Raw genomic sequence first — 20465 nt, 5'->3', positions numbered from 1 at the left:
CTACAGCTTTCCGTGCTGGCAGCTTTCCTGTGGGCGCAATCGCTGGACGTTTCGAATTTGGCAACCGGGCTCTGCGAGAGAGAAATACACAGTGTTGCCCCTGTACCAACGAAAGCTTTTGTAGAAAGCGAATGTCTGTCTATCAGCGAATGCAGTTCCAAGAGACAGTGAAAACCAGCTACAGCTTTCCGTGCTGGCAGCTTTCCTGTGGGCGCAATCGCTGGACGTTTCGAATTTGGCAGCCGGGCTCTGCGAGAGAGAAATACACAGTGTTGCCCCTTTACGAAGGCAAGGTTTTGCAGAAAGCGAATGTTTGTCTAGGAGAGAATGTAGTTCCAAGAGACAGTGAAAACAGCTACAGCTTTCCGTGCTGGCAGCTTTCCTGTGGGCGCAATCGCTGGACGTTTCGAATTTGGCAACCGGGCTCTGCGAGAGAGAAATACACAGTGTTGCCCCTTTACGAAGGCAAGGTTTTGCAGAAAGCGAATGTCTGTCTAGCAGCGAATGCAGTTCCAAGGGGCAGTGAAAACCAGCTACAGCTTTCCGTGCTGGCAGCTTTCCTGTGGGCGCAATCGCTGGACGTTTCGAATTTGGCAACCGGGCTCTGCGAGAGAGAAATACACAGTGTTGCCCCTGTACCAACGAAAGCTTTTGTAGAAAGCGAATGTCTGTCTATCAGCGAATGCAGTTCCAAGGGGCAGTGAAAACCAGCTACAGCTTTCCTTGCTGGCAGCTTTCCTGTGGGCGCAATCGCTGGACGTTTCGAATTTGGCAACCGGGCTCTGCGAGAGAGAAATACACAGTGTTGCCCCTGTACCAACGAAAGCTTTTGTAGAAAGCGAATGTCTGTCTATCAGCGAATGCAGTTCCAAGGGGCAGTGAAAACCAGCTACAGCTTTCCGTGCTGGCAGCTTTCCTGTGGGCGCAATCGCTGGACGTTTCGAATTTGGCAGCCGGGCTCTGCGAGAGAGAAATACACAGTGTTGCCCCTTTACGAACGAAAGCTTTTGTAGAAAGCGAATGTCTATCTATCAGCGAATGCAGTTCCAAGGGGCAGTGAAAACCAGCTACAGCTTTCCTTGCTGGCAGCTTTCCTGTGGGCGCAATCGCTGGACGTTTCGAATTTGGCAACCGGGCTCTGCGAGAGAGAAATACACAGTGTTGCCCCTTTACGAAGGCAAGGTTTTGCAGAAAGCGAATGTCTGTCTATCAGCGAATGTAGTTCCAAGAGACAGTGAAAACCAGCTACAGCTTTCCGTGCTGGCAGCTTTCCTGTGGGCGCAATCGCTGGACGTTTCGAATTTGGCAACCGGGCTCTGCGAGAGAGAAATACACAGTGTTGCCCCTGTTCCAACGAAAGCTTTTGTAGAAAGCGAATGTCTGTCTATCAGCAAATGCAGTTCCAAGAGACAGTGAAAACCAGCTACAGCTTTCCGTGCTGGCAGCTTTCCTGTGGGCGCAATCGCTGGACGTTTCGAATTTGGCAGCCGGGCTCTGCGAGAGAGAAATACACAGTGTTGCCCCTTTACGAAGGCAAGGTTTTGCAGAAAGCGAATGTCTGTCTAGCAGCGAATGTAGTTCCAAGGGGCAGTGAAAACCAGCTACAGCTTTCCGTGCTGGCAGCTTTCCTGTGGGCACAATCGCTGGACGTTTCGAATTTGGCAGCCGGGCTCTGCGAGAGAGAAATACACAGTGTTGCCCCTGTACCAACGAAAGCTTTTGTAGAAAGCGAATGTCTGTCTATCAGCGAATGCAGTTCCAAGGGGCAGTGAAAACCAGCTACAGCTTTCCTTGCTGGCAGCTTTCCTGTGGGCGCAATCGCTGGACGTTTCGCATTTGGCAACCGGGCTCTGCGAGAGAGAAATACACAGTGTTGCCCCTGTACCAACGAAAGCTTTTGTAGAAAGCGAATGTCTGTCTAGCAGCGAATGTAGTTCCAAGGGGCAGTGAAAACCAGCTACAGCTTTCCGTGCTGGCAGCTTTCCTGTGGGCGCAATCGCTGGACGTTTCGAATTTGGCAACCGGGCTCTGCGAGAGAGAAATACACAGTGTTGCCCCTTTACGAACGAAAGCTTTTGTAGAAAGCGAATGTCTGTCTATCACCAAATGCAGTTCCAAGAGACAGTGAAAACCAGCTACAGCTTTCCGTGCTGGCAGCTTTCCTGTGGGCGCAATCGCTGGACGTTTCGAATTTGGCAACCGGGCTCTGCGAGAAAGAAATACACAGTGTTGCCCCTGTACCAACGAAAGCTTTTGTAGAAAGCGAATGTCTGTCTATCAGCGAATGCAGTTCCAAGGGGCAGTGAAAACCAGCTACAGCTTTCCGTGCTGGCAGCTTTCCTGTGGGCGCAATTGCTGGACGTTTCGAATTTGGCAACCGGGCTCTGCGAGAGAGAAATACACAGTGTTGCCCCTGTTCCAACGAAAGCTTTTGTAGAAAGCGAATGTCTGTCTATCAGCAAATGCAGTTCCAAGAGACAGTGAAAACCAGCTACAGCTTTCCGTGCTGGCAGCTTTCCTGTGGGCGCAATCGCTGGACGTTTCGAATTTGGCAGCCGGGCTCTGCGAGAGAGAAATACACAGTGTTGCCCCTTTACGAAGGCAAGGTTTTGCAGAAAGCGAATGTCTGTCTGTCAGCGAATGCAGTTCCAAGAGACAGTGAAAACCAGCTACAGCTTTCCGTGCTGGCAGCTTTCCTGTGGGCGCAATCGCTGGACGTTTCGAATTTGGCAGCCGGGCTCTGCGAGAGAGAAATACACAGTGTTGCCCCTTTACGAAGGCAAGGTTTTGCAGAAAGCGAATGTCTGTCTAGCAGCGAATGTAGTTCCAAGAGACAGTGAAAACCAGCTACAGCTTTCCGTGCTGGCAGCTTTCCTGTGGGCGCAATCGCTGGACGTTTCGAATTTGGCAACCGGGTTCTGCGAGAGAGAAATACACAGTGTTGCCCCTGTTCCAACGAAAGCTTTTGTAGAAAGCGAATGTCTGTCTAGCAGCGAATGCAGTTCCAAGGGGCAGTGAAAACCAGCTACAGCTTTCCGTGCTGGCAGCTTTCCTGTGGGCGCAATCGCTGGACGTTTCGAATTTGGCAACCGGGCTCTGCGAGAGAGAAATACACAGTGTTGCCCCTGTACCAACGAAAGCTTTTGTAGAAAGCGAATGTCTGTCTAATAGCGAATGCAGTTCCAAGAGAGAGAAATACACAGTGTTGCCCCTTTACGAAGGCAAGGTTTTGCAGAAAGCGAATGTCTGTCTATCATGCCCCTATATGCCCCTTGGAACTGCATTCGCTGATAGACAGACATTCGCTTTCTACAAAAGCTTTCATTGGTACAGGGGCAACACTGTGTATTTCTTTTTCGCAGAGCCCGGTTGCCAAATTCGAAACGTCCAGCGATTGCACCCACAGGAAAGCTGCCAGCACGGAAAGCTGTAGCTGGTTTTCACTGCCCCTTGGAACTGCATTCGCTGATAGACAGACACTCGCTTTCTACAAAAGCTTTCGTTGGAACAGGGGCAACACTGTGTATTTCTCTCTCGCAGAGCCCGGTTGCCAAATTCGAAACGTCCAGCGATTGCGCCCACAGGAAAGCTGCCAGCACGGAAAGCTGTAGCTGGTTTTCACTGCCCCTTGGAACTGCATTCGCTGATAGACAGACATTCGCTTTCTACAAAAGCTTTCGTTGGTACAGGGGCAACACTGTGTATTTCTCTCTCGCAGAGCCCGGTTGCCAAATTCGAAACGTCCAGCGATTGCGCCCACAGGAAAGCTGCCAGCACGGAAAGCTGTAGCTGGTTTTCACTGCCCCTTGGAACTGCATTCGCTGATAGACAGACACTCGCTTTCTACAAAAGCTTTCGTTCGTAAAGGGGCAACACTGTGTATTTCTCTCTCGCAGAGCCCGGCTGCCAAATTCGAAACGTCCAGCGATTGCGCCCACAGGAAAGCTTCCAGCACGGAAAGCTGTAGCTGGTTTTCACTGCCCCTTGGAACTGCATTCGCTGATAGACAGACATTCGCTTTCTACAAAAGCTTTCGTTGGTACAGGGGCAACACTGTGTATTTCTCTCTCGCAGAGCCCGGTTGCCAAATTCGAAACGTCCAGCGATTGCACCCACAGGAAAGCTGCCAGCACGGAAAGCTGTAGCTGGTTTTCACTGCCCCTTGGAACTGCATTCGCTGATAGACAGACACTCGCTTTCTACAAAAGCTTTCGTTGGAACAGGGGCAACACTGTGTATTTCTCTCTCGCAGAGCCCGGTTGCCAAATTCGAAACGTCCAGCGATTGCGCCCACAGGAAAGCTGCCAGCACGGAAAGCTGTAGCTGGTTTTCACTGCCCCTTGGAACTGCATTCGCTGATAGACAGACATTCGCTTTCTACAAAAGCTTTCGTTGGTACAGGGGCAACACTGTGTATTTCTCTCTCGCAGAGCCCGGTTGCCAAATTCGAAACGTCCAGCGATTGCACCCACAGGAAAGCTGCCAGCACGGAAAGCTGTAGCTGGTTTTCACTGCCCCTTGGAACTACATTCGCTGCTAGACAGACATTCGCTTTTTGCAAAACCTTTCCTTCGTAAAGGGGCAACACTGTGTATTTCTCTCTCGCAGAGCCCGGTTGCCAAATTCGAAACGTCCAGCGATTGCGCCCACAGGAAAGCTGCCAGCACGGAAAGCTGTAGCTGGTTTTCACTGCCCCTTGGAACTGCATTCGCTGATAGACAGACATTCGCTTTCTACAAAAGCTTTCGTTCGTAAAGGGGCAACACTGTGTATTTCTCCCTCGCAGAGCCCGGTTGCCAAATTCGAAACGTCCAGCGATTGCACCCACAGGAAAGCTGCCAGCACGGAAAGCTGTAGCTGGTTTTCACTGCCCCTTGGAACTGCATTCGCTGATAGACAGACACTCGCTTTCTACAAAAGCTTTCGTTGGAACAGGGGCAACACTGTGTATTTCTCTCTCGCAGAGCCCGGTTGCCAAATTCGAAACGTCCAGCGATTGCGCCCACAGGAAAGCTGCCAGCACGGAAAGCTGTAGCTGGTTTTCACTGCCCCTTGGAACTGCATTCGCTGATAGACAGACATTCGCTTTCTACAAAAGCTTTCGTTGGAACACGGGCAACACTGTGTATTTCTCTCTCGCAGAGCCCGGTTGCCAAATTCGAAACGTCCAGCGATTGCGCCCACAGGAAAGCTGCCAGCACGGAAAGCTGTAGCTGGTTTTCACTGCCCCTTGGAACTGCATTCGCTGATAGACAGACACTCGCTTTCTACAAAAGCTTTCGTTCGTAAAGGGGCAACACTGTGTATTTCTCTCTCGCAGAGCCCGGCTGCCAAATTCGAAACGTCCAGCGATTGCGCCCACAGGAAAGCTGCCAGCACGGAAAGCTGTAGCTGGTTTTCACTGCCCCTTGGAACTGCATTCGCGGATAGACAGACATACGCTTTCTACAAAAGCTTTCGTTGGTACAGGGGCAACACTGCGTATTTCTCTCTCGCAGAGCCCGGTTGCCAAATTCGAAACGTCCAGCGATTGCGCCCACAGGAAAGCTGCCAGCACGGAAAGCTGTAGCTGGTGTTCACTGCCCCTTGGAACTACATTCGCTGCTAGACAGACATTCGCTTTCTGCAAAACCTTGCCTTCGTAAAGGGGCAACACTGTGTATTTCTCTCTCGCAGAGCCCGGCTGCCAAATTCGAAACGTCCAGCTATTGCGCCCACAGGAAAGCTGCCAGCACGGAAAGCTGTAGCTGGTTTTCACTGCCCCTTGGAACTACATTCGCTGCTAGACAGACATTCGCTTTCTGCAAAACCTTGCCTTCGTAAAGGGGCAACACTGTGTATTTCTCTCTCGCAGAGCCCGGTTGCCAAATTCGAAACGTCCAGCGATTGCGCCCACAGGAAAGCTGCCAGCACGGAAAGCTGTAGCTGGTTTTCACTGCCCCTTGGAACTGCATTCGCTGCTAGACAGACATTCGCTTTCTGCAAAACCTTGCCTTCGTAAAGGGGCAACACTGTGTATTTCTCTCTCGCAGAGCCCGCCTGCCAAATTCGAAACGTCCAGCGATTGCGCCCACAGGAAAGCTGCCAGCACGGAAAGCTGTAGCTGGTTTTCACTGCCCCTTGGAACTGCATTCGCTGATAGACAGACATTCGCTTTCTACAAAAGCTTTCGTTGGTACAGGGGCAACACTGTGTATTTCTCTATCGCAGAGCCCGGCTGCCAAATTCGAAACGTCCAGCGATTGCACCCACAGGAAAGCTGCCAGCACGGAAAGCTGTAGCTGGTTTTCACTGCCCCTTGGAACTACATTCGCTGCTAGACAGACATTCGCTTTCTGCAAAACCTTGCCTTCGTAAAGTGGCAACACTGTGTATTTCTCTCTCGCAGAGCCCGGTTGCCAAATTCGAAACGTCCAGCGATTGCGCCCACAGGAAAGCTTCCAGCAAGGAAAGCTGTAGCTGGTTTTCACTGCCCCTTGGAACTGCATTCGCTGATAGACAGACATTCGCTTTCTACAAAAGCTTTCGTTGGTACAGGGGCAACACTGTGTATTTCTCTCTCGCAGAGCCCGGTTGCCAAATTCGAAACGTCCAGCGATTGCACCCACAGGAAAGCTGCCAGCACGGAAAGCTGTAGCTGGTTTTCACTGCCCCTTGGAACTACATTCGCTGCTAGACAGACATTCGCTTTCTGCAAAACCTTTCCTTCGTAAAGGGGCAACACTGTGTATTTCTCTCTCGCAGAGCCCGGTTGCCAAATTCGAAACGTCCAGCGATTGCGCCCACAGGAAAGCTGCCAGCACGGAAAGCTGTAGCTGGTTTTCACTGCCCCTTGGAACTGCATTCGCTGATAGACAGACATTCGCTTTCTACAAAAGCTTTCGTTCGTAAAGGGGCAACACTGTGTATTTCTCTCTCGCAGAGCCCGGTTGCCAAATTCGAAACGTCCAGCGATTGCGCCCACAGGAAAGCTGCCAGCACGGAAAGCTGTAGCTGGTTTTCACTGCCCCTTGGAACTGCATTCGCTGATAGACAGACACTCGCTTTCTACAAAAGCTTTCGTTGGTACAGGGGCAACACTGTGTATTTCTCTATCGCAGAGCCCGGCTGCCAAATTCGAAACGTCCAGCGATTGCACCCACAGGAAAGCTGCCAGCACGGAAAGCTGTAGCTGGTTTTCACTGCCCCTTGGAACTACATTCGCTGCTAGACAGACATTCGCTTTCTGCAAAACCTTGCCTTCGTAAAGTGACAACACTGTGTATTTCTCTCTCGCAGAGCCCGGTTGCCAAATTCGAAACGTCCAGCGATTGCGCCCACAGGAAAGCTGCCAGCACGGAAAGCTGTAGCTGGTTTTCACTGCCCCTTGGAACTGCATTCGCTGATAGACAGACATTCGCTTTCTACAAAAGCTTTCGTTGGTACAGGGGCAACACTGTGTATTTCTCTATCGCAGAGCCCGGCTGCCAAATTCGAAACGTCCAGCGATTGCGCCCACAGGAAAGCTGCCAGCACGGAAAGCTGTAGCTGGTTTTCACTGCCCCTTGGAACTACATTCGCTGCTAGACAGACATTCGCTTTCTGCAAAACCTTGCCTTCGTAAAGTGGCAACACTGTGTATTTCTCTCTCGCAGAGCCCGGTTGCCAAATTCGAAACGTCCAGCGATTGCGCCCACAGGAAAGCTTCCAGCAAGGAAAGCTGTAGCTGGTTTTCACTGCCCCTTGGAACTGCATTCGCTGATAGACAGACATTCGCTTTCTACAAAAGCTTTCGTTGGTACAGGGGCAACACTGTGTATTTCTCTCTCGCAGAGCCCGGTTGCCAAATTCGAAACGTCCAGCGAGTGCACCCACAGGAAAGCTGCCAGCACGGAAAGCTGTAGCTGGTTTTCACTGCCCCTTGGAACTACATTCGCTGCTAGACAGACATTCGCTTTCTGCAAAACCTTTCCTTCGTAAAGGGGCAACACTGTGTATTTCTCTCTCGCAGAGCCCGGTTGCCAAATTCGAAACGTCCAGCGATTGCGCCCACAGGAAAGCTGCCAGCACGGAAAGCTGTAGCTGGTTTTCACTGCCCCTTGGAACTGCATTCGCTGATAGACAGACATTCGCTTTCTACAAAAGCTTTCGTTCGTAAAGGGGCAACACTGTGTATTTCTCTCTCGCAGAGCCCGGTTGCCAAATTCGAAACGTCCAGCGATTGCGCCCACAGGAAAGCTGCCAGCACGGAAAGCTGTAGCTGGTTTTCACTGCCCCTTGGAACTGCATTCGCTGATAGACAGACACTCGCTTTCTACAAAAGCTTTCGTTCGTAAAGGGGCAACACTGTGTATTTCTCTCTCGCAGAGCCCGGCTGCCAAATTCGAAACGTCCAGCGATTGCGCCCACAGGAAAGCTGCCAGCACGGAAAGCTGTAGCTGGTTTTCACTGCCCCTTGGAACTGCATTCGCTGATAGACAGACATTCGCTTTCTACAAAAGCTTTCGTTCGTAAAGGGGCAACACTGTGTATTTCTCTCTCGCAGAGCCCGGCTGCCAAATTCGAAACGTCCAGCGATTGCGCCCACAGGAAAGCTGCCAGCACGGAAAGCTGTAGCTGGTTTTCACTGCCCCTTGGAACTACATTCGCTGATAGACAGACATTCGCTTTCTGCAAAACCTTTCCTTCGTAAAGGGGCAACACTGTGTATTTCTCTCTCGCAGAGCCCGGTTGCCAAATTCGAAACGTCCAGCGATTGCGCCCACAGGAAAGCTGCCAGCACGGAAAGCTGTAGCTGGTTTTCACTGTCTCTTGGAACTACATTCGCTGATAGACAGACATTCGCTTTCTACAAAAGCTTTCGTTGGTACAGGGGCAACACTGTGTATTTCTCTCTCGCAGAGCCCGGTTGCCAAATTCGAAACGTCCAGCGATTGCGCCCACAGGAAAGCTGCCAGCACGGAAAGCTGTAGCTGGTTTTCACTGCCCCTTGGAACTGCATTCGCTGATAGACAGACACTCGCTTTCTACAAAAGCTTTCGTTGGTACAGGGGCAACACTGTGTATTTCTCTATCGCAGAGCCCGGCTGCCAAATTCGAAACGTCCAGCGATTGCACCCACAGGAAAGCTGCCAGCACGGAAAGCTGTAGCTGGTTTTCACTGCCCCTTGGAACTACATTCGCTGCTAGACAGACATTCGCTTTCTGCAAAACCTTGCCTTCGTAAAGTGACAACACTGTGTATTTCTCTCTCGCAGAGCCCGGTTGCCAAATTCGAAACGTCCAGCGATTGCGCCCACAGGAAAGCTGCCAGCACGGAAAGCTGTAGCTGGTTTTCACTGCCCCTTGGAACTGCATTCGCTGATAGACAGACATTCGCTTTCTACAAAAGCTTTCGTTGGTACAGGGGCAACACTGTGTATTTCTCTATCGCAGAGCCCGGCTGCCAAATTCGAAACGTCCAGCGATTGCGCCCACAGGAAAGCTGCCAGCACGGAAAGCTGTAGCTGGTTTTCACTGCCCCTTGGAACTACATTCGCTGCTAGACAGACATTCGCTTTCTGCAAAACCTTGCCTTCGTAAAGTGGCAACACTGTGTATTTCTCTCTCGCAGAGCCCGGTTGCCAAATTCGAAACGTCCAGCGATTGCGCCCACAGGAAAGCTTCCAGCAAGGAAAGCTGTAGCTGGTTTTCACTGCCCCTTGGAACTGCATTCGCTGATAGACAGACATTCGCTTTCTACAAAAGCTTTCGTTGGTACAGGGGCAACACTGTGTATTTCTCTCTCGCAGAGCCCGGTTGCCAAATTCGAAACGTCCAGCGAGTGCACCCACAGGAAAGCTGCCAGCACGGAAAGCTGTAGCTGGTTTTCACTGCCCCTTGGAACTACATTCGCTGCTAGACAGACATTCGCTTTCTGCAAAACCTTTCCTTCGTAAAGGGGCAACACTGTGTATTTCTCTCTCGCAGAGCCCGGTTGCCAAATTCGAAACGTCCAGCGATTGCGCCCACAGGAAAGCTGCCAGCACGGAAAGCTGTAGCTGGTTTTCACTGCCCCTTGGAACTGCATTCGCTGATAGACAGACATTCGCTTTCTACAAAAGCTTTCGTTCGTAAAGGGGCAACACTGTGTATTTCTCTCTCGCAGAGCCCGGTTGCCAAATTCGAAACGTCCAGCGATTGCGCCCACAGGAAAGCTGCCAGCACGGAAAGCTGTAGCTGGTTTTCACTGCCCCTTGGAACTGCATTCGCTGATAGACAGACACTCGCTTTCTACAAAAGCTTTCGTTCGTAAAGGGGCAACACTGTGTATTTCTCTCTCGCAGAGCCCGGCTGCCAAATTCGAAACGTCCAGCGATTGCGCCCACAGGAAAGCTGCCAGCACGGAAAGCTGTAGCTGGTTTTCACTGCCCCTTGGAACTGCATTCGCTGATAGACAGACATTCGCTTTCTACAAAAGCTTTCGTTCGTAAAGGGGCAACACTGTGTATTTCTCTCTCGCAGAGCCCGGCTGCCAAATTCGAAACGTCCAGCGATTGCGCCCACAGGAAAGCTGCCAGCACGGAAAGCTGTAGCTGGTTTTCACTGCCCCTTGGAACTACATTCGCTGATAGACAGACATTCGCTTTCTGCAAAACCTTTCCTTCGTAAAGGGGCAACACTGTGTATTTCTCTCTCGCAGAGCCCGGTTGCCAAATTCGAAACGTCCAGCGATTGCGCCCACAGGAAAGCTGCCAGCACGGAAAGCTGTAGCTGGTTTTCACTGTCTCTTGGAACTACATTCGCTGATAGACAGACATTCGCTTTCTACAAAAGCTTTCGTTGGTACAGGGGCAACACTGTGTATTTCTCTCTCGCAGAGCCCGGTTGCCAAATTCGAAACGTCCAGCGATTGCGCCCACAGGAAAGCTGCCAGCACGGAAAGCTGTAGCTGGTTTTCACTGCCCCTTGGAACTGCATTCGCTGCTAGACAGACATTCGCTTTCTGCAAAACCTTGCCTTCGTAAAGGGGCAACACTGTGTATTTCTCTCTCGCAGAGCCCGGTTGCCAAATTCGAAACGTCCAGCGATTGCGCCCACAGGAAAGCTGCCAGCACGGAAAGCTGTAGCTGGTTTTCACTGCCCCTTGGAACTGCATTCGCTGATAGACAGACATTCGCTTTCTACAAAAGCTTTCGTTGGTACAGGGGCAACACTGTGTATTTCTCTCTCGCAGAGCCCGGTTGCCAAATTCGAAACGTCCAGCGATTGCGCCAACAGGAAAGCTGCCAGCACGGAAAGCTGTAGCTGGTTTTCACTGCCCCTTGGAACTGCATTCGCTGATAGACAGACATTCGCTTTCTACAAAAGCTTTCGTTGGTACAGGGGCAACACTGTGTATTTCTCTCTCACAGAGCCCGCCTGCCAAATTCGAAACGTCCAGCGATTGCGCCCACAGGAAAGCTGCCAGCACGGAAAGCTGTAGCTGGTTTTCACTGCCCCTTGGAACTACATTCGCTGCTAGACAGACATTCGCTTTCTGCAAAACCTTGCCTTCGTAAAGGGGCAACACTGTGTATTTCTCTCTCGCAGAGCCCGGTTGCCAAATTCGAAACGTCCAGCGATTGCGCCCACAGGAAAGCTTCCAGCACGGAAAGCTGTAGCTGGTTTTCACTGCCCCTTGGAACTGCATTCGCTGATAGACAGACATTCTCTTTCTACAAAAGCTTTCGTTGGTACAGGGGCAACACTGTGTATTTCTCTCTCGCAGAGCCCGGTTGCCAAATTCGAAACGTCCAGCGATTGCACCCACAGGAAAGCTGCCAGCACGGAAAGCTGTAGCTGGTTTTCACTGCCCCTTGGAACTACATTCGCTGATAGACAGACATTCGCTTTCTGCAAAACCTTGCCTTCGTAAAGGGGCAACACTGTGTATTTCTCTCTCGCAGAGCCCGGCTGCCAAATTCGAAACGTCCAGCGATTGCGCCCACAGGAAAGCTGCCAGCACGGAAAGCTGTAGCTGGTTTTCACTGTCTCTTGGAACTGCATTTGCTGATAGACAGACATTCGCTTTCTACAAAAGCTTTCGTTGGAACACGGGCAACACTGTGTATTTCTCTCTCGCAGAGCCCGGTTGCCAAATTCGAAACGTCCAGCGATTGCGCCCACAGGAAAGCTGCCAGCAAGGAAAGCTGTAGCTGGTTTTCACTGCCCCTTGGAACTGCATTCGCTGATAGACAGACATTCGCTTTCTACAAAAGCTTTCGTTGGTACAGGGGCAACACTGTGTATTTCTCTCTCGCAGAGCCCGCCTGCCAAATTCGAAACGTCCAGCGATTGCGCCCACAGGAAAGCTGCCAGCACGGAAAGCTGTAGCTGGTTTTCACTGCCCCTTGGAACTACATTCGCTGCTAGACAGACATTCGCTTTCTGCAAAACCTTGCCTTCGTAAAGGGGCAACACTGTGTATTTCTCTCTCGCAGAGCCCGGCTGCCAAATTCGAAACGTCCAGCGATTGCGCCCACAGGAAAGCTGCCAGCACGGAAAGCTGTAGCTGGTTTTCACTGCCCCTTGGAACTACATTCGCTGCTAGACAGACTTTCGCTTTCTACAAAAGCTTTCGTTGGTACAGGGGCAACACTGTGTATTTCTCTCTCGCAGAGCCCGCCTGCCAAATTCGAAACGTCCAGCGATTGCGCCCACAGGAAAGCTGCCAGCAAGGAAAGCTGTAGCTGGTTTTCACTGCCCCTTGGAACTGCATTCGCTGATAGACAGACATTCGCTTTCTACAAAAGCTTTCGTTGGTACAGGGGCAACACTGTGTATTTCTCTCTCGCAGAGCCCGCCTGCCAAATTCGAAACGTCCAGCGATTGCGCCCACAGGAAAGCTGCCAGCACGGAAAGCTGTAGCTGGTTTTCACTGCCCCTTGGAACTGCATTCGCTGATAGACAGACATTCGCTTTCTACAAAAGCTTTCGTTGGTACAGGGGCAACACTGTGTATTTCTCTCTCGCAGAGCCCAGTTACCAAATTCGAAACGTCCAGCGATTGCGCCCACAGGAAAGCTGCCAGCACGGAAAGCTGTAGCTGGTTTTCACTGCCCCTTGGAACTACATTCGCTGCTAGACAGACAATCGCTTTCTGCAAAACCTTGCCTTCGTAAAGGGGCAACACTGTGTATTTCTCTCTCGCAGAGCCCGGTTGCCAAATTCGAAACGTCCAGCGATTGCGCCCACAGGAAAGCTTCCAGCACGGAAAGCTGTAGCTGGTTTTCACTGCCCCTTGGAACTGCAGTCGCTGATAGACAGACATTCGCTTTCTACAAAAGCTTTCGTTGGTACAGGGGCAACACTGTGTATTTCTCTCTCGCAGAGCCCGCCTGCCAAATTCGAAACGTCCAGCGATTGCACCCACAGGAAAGCTGCCAGCACGGAAAGCTGTAGCTGGTTTTCACTGTCTCTTGGAACTACATTCGCTGATAGACAGACATTGGCTTTCTGCAAAACCTTGCCTTCGTAAAGGGGCAACACTGTGTATTTCTCTCTCGCAGAGCCCGGCTGCCAAATTCAAAACGTCCAGCGATTGCGCCCACAGGAAAGCTGCCAGCACGGAAAGCTGTAGCTGGTTTTCACTGCCCCTTGGAACTGCATTCGCTGATAGACAGACATTCGCTTTCTACAAAAGCTTTCGTTCGTAAAGGGGCAACACTGTGTATTTCTCTCTCGCAGAGCCCGGCTGCCAAATTCGAAACGTCCAGCGATTGCGCCCACAGGAAAGCTGCCAGCACGGAAAGCTGTAGCTGGTTTTCACTGTCTCTTGGAACTACATTCGCTGATAGACAGACATTCGCTTTCTACAAAAGCTTTCGTTGGTACAGGGGCAACACTGTGTATTTCTCTCTCGCAGAGCCCGGTTGCCAAATTCGAAACGTCCAGCGATTGCGCTCACAGGAAAGCTGCCAGCACGGAAAGCTGTAGCTGGTTTTCACTGCCCCCTTGGAACTGCATTCGCTGATAGACAGACATTCGCTTTCTACAAAAGCTTTCGTGGGTACAGGGGCAACACTGTGTATTTCTCTCTCGCAGAGCCCGGTTGCCAAATTCGAAACGTCCAGCGATTGCGCCCACAGGAAAGCTGCCAGCACGGAAAGCTGTAGCTGGTTTTCACTGCCCCTTGGAACTACATTCGCTGCTAGACAGACATTCACTTTCTACAAAAGCTTTCGTTGGTACAGGGGCAACACTGTGTATTTCTCTCTCGCAGAGCCCGCCTGCCAAATTCGAAACGTCCAGCGATTGCGCCCACAGGAAAGCTGCCAGCAAGGAAAGCTGTAGCTGGTTTTCACTGCCCCTTGGAACTGCATTCGCTGATAGACAGACATTCGCTTTCTACAAAAGCTTTCGTTGGTACAGGGGCAACACTGTGTATTTCTCTCTCGCAGAGCCCGGTTGCCAAATTCGAAACGTCCAGCGATTGCGCCCACAGGAAAGCTGCCAGCACGGAAAGCTGTAGCTGGTTTTCACTGCCCCTTGGAACTGCATTCGCTGATAGACAGACATTCGCTTTCTACAAAAGCTTTCGTTGGTACAGGGGCAACACTGTGTATTTCTCTCTCGCAGAGCCCGGTTGCCAAATTCGAAACGTCCAGCGATTGCGCCCACAGGAAAGCTGCAAGCACGGAAAGCTGTAGCTGGTTTTCACTGCCCCTTGGAACTACATTCGCTGCTAGACAGACATTCGCTTTCTGCAAAACCTTGCCTTCGTAAAGGGGCAACACTGTGTATTTCTCTCTCGCAGAGCCCGGCTGCCAAATTCGAAACGTCCAGCGATTGCGCCCACAGGAAAGCTGCCAGCACGGAAAGCTGTAGCTGGTTTTCACTGCCCCTTGGAACTGCATTTGCTGATAGACAGACATTCGCTTTCTACAAAAGCTTTCGTTGGAACAGGGGCAACACTGTGTATTTCTCTCTCGCAGAGCCCGGTTACCAAATTCGAAAAGTCCAGCGATTGCGCCCACAGGAAAGCTGCCAGCACGGAAAGCTGTAGCTGGTTTTCACTGTCTCTTGGAAGTACATTCGCTGATAGACAGACATTCGCTTTCTGCAAAACCTTGCCTTCTTAAAGGGGCAACACTGTGTATTTCTCTCTCGCAGAGCCCGGTTGCCAAATTCGAAACGTCCAGCGATTGCGCCCACAGGAAAGCTGCCAGCACGGAAAGCTGTAGCTGGTTTTCACTGCCCCTTGGAACTGCATTCGCTGATAGACAGACATTCGCTTTCTACAAAAGCTTTCGTTCGTAAAGGGGCAACACTGTGTATTTCTCTCTCGCAGAGCCCGGCTGCCAAATTCGAAACGTCCAGCGATTGCGCCCACAGGAAAGCTGCCAGCACGGAAAGCTGTAGCTGGTTTTCACTGTCTCTTGGAACTACATTCGCTGATAGACAGACATTCGCTTTCTACAAAAGCTTTCGTTGGTACAGGGGCAACACTGTGTATTTCTCTCTCGCAGAGCCCGGTTGCCAAATTCGAAACGTCCAGCGATTGCGCCCACAGGAAAGCTGCCAGCACGGAAAGCTGTAGCTGGTTTTCACTGCCCCTTGGAACTGCATTCGCTGATAGACAGACATTCGCTTTCTACAAAAGCTTTCGTTGGTACAGGGGCAACACTGTGTATTTCTCTCTCGCAGAGCCCGGTTGCCAAATTCGAAACGTCCAGCGATTGCGCCCACAGGAAAGCTGCCAGCACGGAAAGCTGTAGCTGGTTTTCACTGCCCCTTGGAACTGCATTCGCTGATAGACAGACATTGGCTTTCTACAAAAGCTTTCGTTGGAACAGGGGCAACACTGTGTATTTCTCTCTCGCAGAGCCCGCCTGCCAAATTCGAAACGTCCAGCGATTGCGCCCACAGGAAAGCTGCAAGCACGAAAAGCTGTAGCTGGTTTTCACTGCCCCTTGGAACTACATTCGCTGCTAGACAGACATTCGCTTTCTGCAAAACCTTGCCTTCGTAAAGGGGCAACACTGTGTATTTCTCTCTCGCAGAGCCCGGTTGCCAAATTCGAAACGTCCAGCGATTGCGCCCACAGGAAAGCTGCCAGCACGGAAAGCTGTAGCTGGTTTTCACTGCCCCTTGGAACTGCATTCGCTGATAGACAGACATTCGCTTTCTACAAAAGCTTTCGTTGGTACAGGGGCAACACTGTGTATTTCTCTCTCGCAGAGCCCGCCTGCCAAATTCGAAACGTCCAGCGATTGCGCCCACAGGAAAGCTGCCAGCACGGAAAGCTGTAGCTGGTTTTCACTGCCCCTTGGAACTGCATTCGCTGATAGACAGACATTCGCTTTCTACAAAAGCTTTCGTTGGTACAGGGGCAACACTGTGTATTTCTCTCTCGCAGAGCCCGGTTGCCAAATTAGAAACGTCCAGCGATTGCGCCCACAGGAAAGCTGCCAGCACGGAAAGCTGTAGCTGGTTTTCACTGCCCCTTGGAACTACATTCGCTGCTAGACAGACATTCGCTTTCTGCAAAACCTTGCCTTCGTAAAGGGGCAACACTGTGTATTTCTCTCTCGCAGAGCCCGGTTGCCAAATTCGAAACGTCCAGCGATTGCGCCCACAGGAAAGCTTCCAGCACGGAAAGCTGTAGCTGGTTTTCACTGCCCCTTGGAACTGCATTCGCTGATAGACAGACACTCGCTTTCTACAAAAGCTTTCGTTGGTACAGGGGCAACACTGTGTATTTCTCTCTCGCAGAGCCCGGTTGCCAAATTCGAAACGTCCAGCGATTGCACCCACAGGAAAGCTGCCAGCACGGAAAGCTGTAGCTGGTTTTCACTGCCCCTTGGAACTACATTCGCTGATAGACAGACATTCGCTTTCTGTAAAACCTTGCCTTCGTAAAGGGGCAACACTGTGTATTTCTCTCTCGCAGAGCCCGCCTGCCAAATTCGAAACGTCCAGCGATTGCGCCCACAGGAAAGCTGCCAGCACTGAAAGCTGTAGCTGGTTTTCACTGTCTCTTGGAACTGCATTCGCTGATAGACAGACATTCGCTTTCTACAAAAGCTTTCGTTGGAACACGGGCAACACTGTGTATTTCTCTCTCGCAGAGCCTGGTTACCAAATTCGAAACGTCCAGCGATTGCGCCCACAGGAAAGCTGCCAGCAAGGAAAGCTGTAGCTGGTTTTCACTGCCCCTTGGAACTGCATTCGCTGATAGACAGACATTCGCTTTCTACAAAAGCTTTCGTTGGTACAGGGGCAACACTGTGTATTTCTCTCTCGCAGAGCCCGCCTGCCAAATTCGAAACGTCCAGCGATTGCGCCCACAGGAAAGCTGCCAGCACGGAAAGCTGTAGCTGGTTTTCACTGCCCCTTGGAACTACATTCGCTGCTAGACAGACATTCGCTTTCTGCAAAACCTTGCCTTCGTAAAGGGGCAACACTGTGTATTTCTCTCTCGCAGAGCCCGGCTGCCAAATTCGAAACGTCCAGCGATTGCGCCCACAGGAAAGCTGCCAGCACGGAAAGCTGTAGCTGGTTTTCACTGCCCCTTGGAACTACATTCGCTGCTAGACAGACTTTCGCTTTCTACAAAAGCTTTCGTTGGTACAGGGGCAACACTGTGTATTTCTCTCTCGCAGAGCCCGCCTGCCAAATTCGAAACGTCCAGCGATTGCGCCCACAGGAAAGCTGCCAGCAAGGAAAGCTGTAGCTGGTTTTCACTGCCCCTTGGAACTGCATTCGCTGATAGACAGACATTCGCTTTCTACAAAAGCTTTCGTTGGTACAGGGGCAACACTGTGTATTTCTCTCTCGCAGAGCCCGCCTGCCAAATTCGAAACGTCCAGCGATTGCGCCCACAGGAAAGCTGCCAGCATGGAAAGCTGTAGCTGGTTTTCACTGCCCCTTGGAACTGCATTCGCTGATAGACAGACATTCGCTTTCTACAAAAGCTTTCGTTGGTACAGGGGCAACACTGTGTATTTCTCTCTCGCAGAGCCCGGTTGCCAAATTCGAAACGTCCAGCGATTGCGCCCACAGGAAAGCTGCCAGCACGGAAAGCTGTAGCTGGTTTTCACTGCCCCTTGGAACTACATTCGCTGCTAGACAGACAATCGCTTTCTGCAAAACCTTGCCTTCGTAAAGGGGCAACACTGTGTATTTCTCTCTCGCAGAGCCCGCCTGCCAAATTCGAAACGTCCAGCGATTGCACCCACAGGAAAGCTGCCAGCACGGAAAGCTGTAGCTGGTTTTCACTGTCTCTTGGAACTACATTCGCTGATAGACAGACATTGGCTTTCTGCAAAACCTTGCCTTCGTAAAGGGGCAACACTGTGTATTTCTCTCTCGCAGAGCCCGGCTGCCAAATTCGAAACGTCCAGCGATTGCGCCCACAGGAAAGCTGCCAGCACGGAAAGCTGTAGCTGGTTTTCACTGCCCCTTGGAACTGCATTCGCTGATAGACAGACATTCGCTTTCTACAAAAGCTTTCGTTCGTAAAGGGGCAACACTGTGTATTTCTCTCTCGCAGAGCCCGCCTGCCAAATTCGAAACGTCCAGCGATTGCGCCCACAGGAAAGCTGCCAGCACGGAAAGCTGTAGCTGGTTTTCACTGTCTCTTGGAACTACATTCGCTGATAGACAGACATTCGCTTTCTACAAAAGCTTTCGTTGGTACAGGGGCAACACTGTGTATTTCTCTCTCGCAGAGCCCGGTTGCCAAATTCGAAACGTCCAGCGATTGCGCTCACAGGAAAGCTGCCAGCACGGAAAGCTGTAGCTGGTTTTCACTGCCCCTTGGAACTGCATTCGCTGATAGACAGACATTCGCTTTCTACAAAAGCTTTCGTGGGTACAGGGGCAACACTGTGTATTTCTCTCTCGCAGAGCCCGGTTGCCAAATTCGAAACGTCCAGCGATTGCGCCCACAGGAAAGCTGCCAGCACGGAAAGCTGTAGCTGGTTTTCACTGCCCCTTGGAACTACATTCGCTGCTAGACAGACATTCACTTTCTACAAAAGCTTTCGTTGGTACAGGGGCAACACTGTGTATTTCTCTCTCGCAGAGCCCGCCTGCCAAATTCGAAACGTCCAGCGATTGCGCCCACAGGAAAGCTGCCAGCAAGGAAAGCTGTAGCTGGTTTTCACTGCCCCTTGGAACTGCATTCGCTGATAGACAGACATTCGCTTTCTACAAAAGCTTTCGTGGGTACAGGGGCAACACTGTGTATTTCTCTCTCGCAGAGCCCGGTTGCCAAATTCGAAACGTCCAGCGATTGCGCCCACAGGAAAGCTGCCAGCACGGAAAGCTGTAGCTGGTTTTCACTGCCCCTTGGAACTACATTCGCTGATAGACAGACATTCGCTTTCTGCAAAACCTTGCCTTCGTAAAGGGGCAACACTGTGTATTTCTCTCTCGCAGAGCCCGCCTGCCAAATTCGAAACGTCCAGCGATTGCGCCCACAGGAAAGCTGCCAGCACGGAAAGCTGTAGCTGGTTTTCACTGTCTCTTGGAACTGCATTTGCTGATAGACAGACATTCGCTTTCTACAAAAGCTTTCGTTGGAACAGGGGCAACACTGTGTATTTCTCTCTCGCAGAGCCCGGTTACCAAATTCGAAACGTCCAGCGATTGCGCCCACAGGAAAGCTGCCAGCAAGGAAAGCTGTAGCTGGTTTTCACTGCCCCTTGGAACTGCATTCGCTGATAGACAGACATTCGCTTTCTACAAAAGCTTTCGTTGGTACAGGGGCAACACTGTGTATTTCTCTCTCGCAGAGCCCGCCTGCCAAATTCGAAACGTCCAGCGATTGCGCCCACAGGAAAGCTGCCAGCACGGAAAGCTGTAGCTGGTTTTCACTGCCCCTTGGAACTACATTCGCTGCTAGACAGACATTCGCTTTCTGCAAAACCTTGCCTTCGTAAAGGGGCAACACTGTGTATTTCTCTCTCGCAGAGCCCGGTTGCCAAATTCGAAACGTCCAGCGATTGCGCCCACAGGAAAGCTGCCAGCACGGAAAGCTGTAGCTGGTTTTCACTGCCCCTTGGAACTACATTCGCTGCTAGACAGACTTTCGCTTTCTACAAAAGCTTTCGTTGGTACAGGGGCAACACTGTGTATTTCTCTCTCGCAGAGCCCGCCTGCCAAATTCGAAACGTCCAGCGATTGCGCCCACAGGAAAGCTGCCAGCAAGGAAAGCTGTAGCTGGTTTTCACTGCCCCTTGGAACTGCATTCGCTGATAGACAGACATTCGCTTTCTACAAAAGCTTTCGTTGGTACAGGGGCAACACTGTGTATTTCTCTCTCGCAGAGCCCGCCTGCCAAATTCGAAACGTCCAGCGATTGCGCCCACAGGAAAGCTGCCAGCACGGAAAGCTGTAGCTGGTTTTCACTGCCCCTTGGAACTGCATTCGCTGATAGACAGACATTCGCTTTCTACAAAAGCTTTCGTTGGTACAGGGGCAACACTGTGTATTTCTCTCTCGCAGAGCCCAGTTACCAA

The sequence above is a fragment of the Mycteria americana genome, chromosome 1, assembly GCF_035582795.1.
Source record: "Mycteria americana isolate JAX WOST 10 ecotype Jacksonville Zoo and Gardens chromosome 1, USCA_MyAme_1.0, whole genome shotgun sequence".
NCBI lineage: Eukaryota > Metazoa > Chordata > Aves > Ciconiiformes > Ciconiidae > Mycteria > Mycteria americana.
This window is presented reverse-complemented; position numbering follows the sequence as displayed.